The sequence below is a fragment of the Phodopus roborovskii genome, unplaced genomic scaffold (genome assembly GCF_943737965.1).
Source record: "Phodopus roborovskii unplaced genomic scaffold, PHOROB, whole genome shotgun sequence".
Classification (NCBI taxonomy): Eukaryota; Metazoa; Chordata; class Mammalia; order Rodentia; family Cricetidae; genus Phodopus; species Phodopus roborovskii.
The window spans coordinates 8,191,092-8,196,853 of NW_026126571.1; the positions used below are offsets into that span (position 1 = coordinate 8,191,092).

The 5,762-nt window shown below is 40.3% G+C and overlaps 1 pseudogene; it reads right to left on the minus strand.

Moving 5' to 3' along the window:
- Window positions 1-549: 549 nt before the first annotated feature.
- LOC127235648 (peroxiredoxin-1-like) lies at window positions 550-1,385 on the minus strand (annotated as a pseudogene).
- Between the last annotated feature and the right edge of the window lie 4,377 nt (window positions 1,386-5,762).

A 5,762-nucleotide genomic window follows, 5' to 3' on the forward strand; every position in this document is an offset into this window, starting at 1 on the left:
AAGTGAAATGGGAGAAAAAATGAACTTATTTAAAAGTGAAAGATACTAGCAACTATACTCTTGTATAAATCCAAGAGATAAGGTATAACAACAAGGTAAAAATAACAGGAGGATATAAGTCCAAGAATCAGCATGAATTCTTTAAGATGAAGACACATGAGAAGTGAGAAAGAAAATTAACTAAATGTGTGAACTAGAATTTTTAAATTTTTCCTCATTTTTGAAAATTTCATATACTTATACTTTGAAATATAATAATATCTATCCATTACTTCCTCACTCCAACTCTGTCAGTGCCCTTCTAGCATGTTCCCTTCAACCTCTGTCTCTGTCTCTGTCTCTCTCTCAATACCACCTTGTAGTTTATTCAATTCCAAGTAGTGAGCCCTAAAATAACAAAACACACAGAAACACACACACACACGCACAGTATTACATGCACGCACAAATGCATACATATGTAGATGTTTGTATAAATTTGGTAAGAGGTCATTAATTTTTTTTTCTCGGAGTTCAAGTTTAATAAGACACTAAAAAAAGAACAGGTTGATTTCTGCAACAGGTGTACAGTCTACCCACAACACAGCACAGGCCATTCCCAATAATGGAAGAAAGGCTAACTGCCCCAGCACTGTAGGAAAGGCATGTTTTGGATCACACATTTTGTTTTGTGTTTATGCATGAACAGAGTATAAGAGTTTTCTGGTGCAGCCTGGCAGAAAAATGGCCCCAAGTGCTCACTTCTGCTTAGAGAAATATTCTTTGCTCTTTTGGACATCAGGCTTGATGGTATCACTACTAGGTTTCCAGCCAGCTGGGCACACTTCACCATGTTTGTCAGTAAACTGGAAGGTCTGGACTAGTCTCAGAATCTCATCCACAGATCAGCCAACAGGAAGATCATTTATAGTGATCTGTCGAAGGATACCTTTATCATCGATAATAAAAAGGCCCCTGAAAGAGATACCTTCATCAGCCTTTAAGACTCCATAATCCTGAGCAATGGTGCGCTTTGGATCTGATACCAAGGGAATGTTCATGGGTCCCAATCCTCTTTGTTTCTTGGGTGTATTAATCCATGCCAGATGACAGAATGTGAATCAACAGAAGCTCCAATCACCTGGCAGTTCAGTTTCTTAAATTCTTCTGCCCTATCACTGAAAGCAATGATCTCAGTGGGGCACACAAAAGTAAAATCAAGAGGGTGAAAGAAGAAAACGACATATTTTCCTCTGTATTCACTTAGAGTGATATCTTTGAATTGTCCATCTGGCATAACAGCTGTGGCTTTGAAGTTGGGGGCAGGATACCCAATTTTTGCATTTCCCGAAGACATCTTGCTAACAGCAGGGCCGAGTCACAGCTCTCCGACAGAAGAACAACCTAAGCGATTGAGGAAGACGACGCAAGAGGTCATTAATTTGACGTGAAGTTTGGGAGCAAAGAAGGAGTTAAAATGGAGAAATAGAAAAGTAGAAACAATGTAAATATAGTATTCATATTTATGTCTCACAAATAAAAAGAATTAAAAAAGAATAGGATACAGAATATACTTTTGAAAATAATGTATTAAAATCTTTATTGCTTCATTTAAAAAAGCAACCAGGAATTGAAGAGAAATATGGTGAAAGTGAGTAAGTAGAATCTTGGAACATACAAAAGAACAAGGGAAAAGTTGTATCCATTGAGGCTGATTTCATGGGTAGCTAGCCTAGTTCATAATCCTGAGCCCAGGAGATTGTCTTTTTGAGATGTGGTCTCTGTGCAGCCTTGGCTTCCCTGGAACTCTCTGTATGGATCCAGTTGACCTGGGAACTCACAGAGATCCTCTTGCCTCTGCCTCCTGAGTATTGCGGTTAAAGGGGTGTGCCATGATCTCACATCTTGCTCAGGGGACTCTTGATACTGGTTAAATAGCTGATGTGAGGCTTTTATGGATGTATGACTACAGCTTAATGTTTCACTGTGCTTCATGTAGTGTGTGTGTATATTATGGAACTAGCATCATGCCTCATGATAGAAAACTATTAACCTTCATTTTCTAGAAAACCTTGGCAATAACAAGGATGATATTTAAAGTTGAGAAACATTTTAGAAAAACATTTTAGTTCAAGGTAAACAAATCCAAATAATGACTTCACAGGAATTTGGAAATTATTTGTAGCTCTGGCACCATGAGGAGAAATCAAGGTTTAGTCTGTGACTGCTGCCTTCTGTTTTGCAAAACAAATGATATTCTAAGCAACAAAGTTGGCCATTGTGATTCTTATAGACTATTACAGATTAACTCAGATGTTGTGTAGCATTTGCTTTTAGGGAATTTTGGCTTTTTCTTTTTTCTTTTTTTTTTATAGGACTAAATTGCATAAAAAAACAATTTCTGATCTACAATCTAAGTAGCACCATGAATAGGAACAATGAAAAATCATTTAATTAATTGGGCCAGCATGGGGTAGCTTTGTAGAATAGAGTATTTGAATTTCTAATATCGTTTAAACCAGAGAATAAAAAGAAGATACAGAATAGGAAATTTTTACATTATGCATAGCAAATAGAAACAAATATTCAAGTAATAGTATGCAAAATATCCTCCCTAAGTTTGTTGTAGGTAATGTAGCCCAGTCTTACTGCCTTGTGCCCGACCTGTTACTGGGACAAGAACCTGTCTTATCCAGTGGGAGCCCTTCTTCAGAAGACCTTCTCTTTAAGGGATTCTCCTACACCCCCTGTGTTTTAGACCCAATGCCTGCTACAGTAGATACATTGCTTTATGCTTTGGGTTCCCACATAACTTGTGAAATGGGCACCTGCTATGCAAAGCCAGATCCCCAAATGCTGTTTTGTTACAAAATCAATTTAAGTTGGGGCTATCTGACACCATATGTTCTGAACACCGGATTTCTCTGTGCACTAAGGCCTGGCCTCAATGTGCCCTCGACAATGGGACTCGATGGCCACCAGGGAGAACTATTGATTTTACCATCCTCACTGTTCTCGAAATGTTTAGCCAGCGTGGGGACCAGCGAACAGAACACCCTTATGTCCACAGTTGTGGATACTGCGCAGCCGCCCTTCCCTCAGTAGCCAGTGTCTCACAGCACAGGTCTTCTTGGCTAGGGTCATGGTGCCTCCAGATTTCTGCCTGTCTGGGAACTGGAACCCTGACAGTTCTGCCCTTGCCTTGCTTCCTGAGACACTGGCCCCTCCCCCACCCCAACTCTGCCTGCGTTCAGTTGCCCACATTCCTCTCTTTCCTTCTCCATCCACCGCTCTTTCCCCTTCCAGGATAAATGTTCCAGCTTCTCTGGTCCCTCCATTCTGGCAGCTATCACCCTTCCCACAGCTAGCCCCATCCATAGGGCCAGTTTTTTCTCCTAGCAACCTGCCTTCTCTGACTCCTCACGGAACAGGTGCCTGAGGTCTACAGGATGGCAGCTAAGGAAAGGCTTCTTCACTCAGATCACCTGCTGACACAAGAATCCACCAACTCCATACTCTCTCCTGCCCCACATTGTCCCTTGTCAGAAGGAAGAAGCCAGCATGATCAGGTGACCATATACCTAAATGTTATGATGGAGGATTCACCCAGCCTCGCTTCCCCCATCTCCCTCCAAACTGCTGCATCTCAGAAAGCCTGCCAAATGATGGCCCCCTTCCCCAGAGATACTCAAGACTACTCCCACAAGGTATCTAAACTGTCGCCCAGAAAACTGACTCTTGGTTTTCTGGTCTACCTTTTCCTTCTCCTCTCTGGGGGGGGGGGGGTGGTGGGGGTGGGGACTGGAAGGCCATCTGGGAGCCTTGCATACATGGGCTTTTTCTAACTATGTTTGATTTGGCCTGATTTGGACTGCTGTATTGGCGGAGAGGTTAATCGGGGTATAGTTTTTATAAAACTGTTCTTATTTGTTGTACAGTATGTTAATATGCCTGTCAGTTGTTAGTTGATATCGTCAACCTGTTTTTGGCCATCAATTGCTTCCATACTTTATTGATGATTCCAGCAAGTGTGAATTTCATTAAGGGTCAGAGCTCTATGCGATTGATTAGGAAAACTACATACATGCTTGTGAACTGTCTTGACTTTAAATAATTTTGTACTTACCTTTATATTATATGTATGTGTATGTATATTCATAATCAAGGTTTGCCCAGATGAACAAGCATCTGAGAAGAGTTTGTCTGGTCATCTGGGGTGGGAGTTGTTAGAAATTATGAGTTTTTTCACATGCGTGCTATGATGAAACTCAAGTAACCTGTAGAAATGAACGATTTTACCCACTGAGCCTTCCCTCCAACTGGTGTGAACATTGTTGAGCACATGTCTTTTTTGCACAGATATGGATCATTTGGGTATATGCCTAAGAGGGGGATTGCTGGGTCATGTGGTAGAATGATTTAGTTCCTTTATTAGGCCAATCAGGTGGTTTGACAGGCAAAGTAACACAGCTTCACAGAGTTAATCAAATGCAGCATAAAAGAAGGCAGCACATCTTTGCATCATTAAACAAATGTACCTCATGATAAGCAAACATAACATATCTTCAACAAATATTTCATAGGATTTTTGTATGTGTTGTTCGCTTTCCTGTGGAGTTTGTTGTCAGAGGAGGGGATAGAAACATAACTTCACATTGCCACCCTTAGCATCCCCTTGATTTTAGTGACTGAAACTATAGCCAAATTGGGATTTTTTGAGTTGAATATTGAACACAATTGATATTCAGGGATATCTAGTATACTGAAACAGAGTTTGGGATTGTGAAATATATTTAAATATAATTTTATATGTTAAGGCCTAAAGAAGTAATTAAGACATGAGTTTTTAAGGTGAGAATAAGGAGATGACAATGTGAATCCTCTCTAGGCAGAGTAAACAATTATCTTCAGTTAATCAATTAGTCTTATGTAACAATTGGGTGATTCTAAAGTTATTTGAAAGGAATGATAAGGAACATTCCCCCCGTTTGTCTTATTCGATAAGTAAAATGACTCAGGGGAAAACTAAGAAAAATCATATGATAAGGTAAAACCAGGAGGCATTGGGATCACAGAAGGGGCTTAACATATCTTTTTCCTGTTAATGAGCTCTAAAGTGAGATTGCCGAAACCCTGCAAGTTTGGGCTGTAGAAGCTCAGGAACTTGAGCAGTATTTATTGTGCTGTAATTTTTCTTCCATTGCTGGAAGAGTTTTGAAATTGATGCTTGGATAAAGGAATCCTCCTACGTTTTCATAGTTCTTTTCATAGTTTCATAGAAACTCCCTTTCATCAGTTTTCTTCTGATGTCCTAGAATAAACACAGGGCTTCGATGTGTCCCCGAGGGACACTGTTTCCTTACACAAGTCAGTGATCTTGTACTACTTCTCACGTGGATATTAAATATCCTTTGTTTTCTTGATCATTATCAGGATAGGGTTTACATCTAAATATTCCACAAACCCAAATGCTTTGCAAGCTTGATGGCAAGGGGAACTAGCGGAGCCTTCCTGAGGTGAAAATCTCTAGGCCAGTGGTGATGTCTAGGCCACTGTGGCGTAGATGTGTGCTCACAGTGCATTATAAAACTGGCTTCTCCTCCCAGTTTCACTCACCGGATCACAATGTAAGATAGTTTGCTCTAAGAAAGACACTTGATGTCAATCTCCAGGATTCATGCAAGCTCATATGGCATAACTGACCTGCACATGTATACATACAGACTTATGTTATATACGATCTTGCCTACAACACACCGCACAGAGACACACAAACACACACT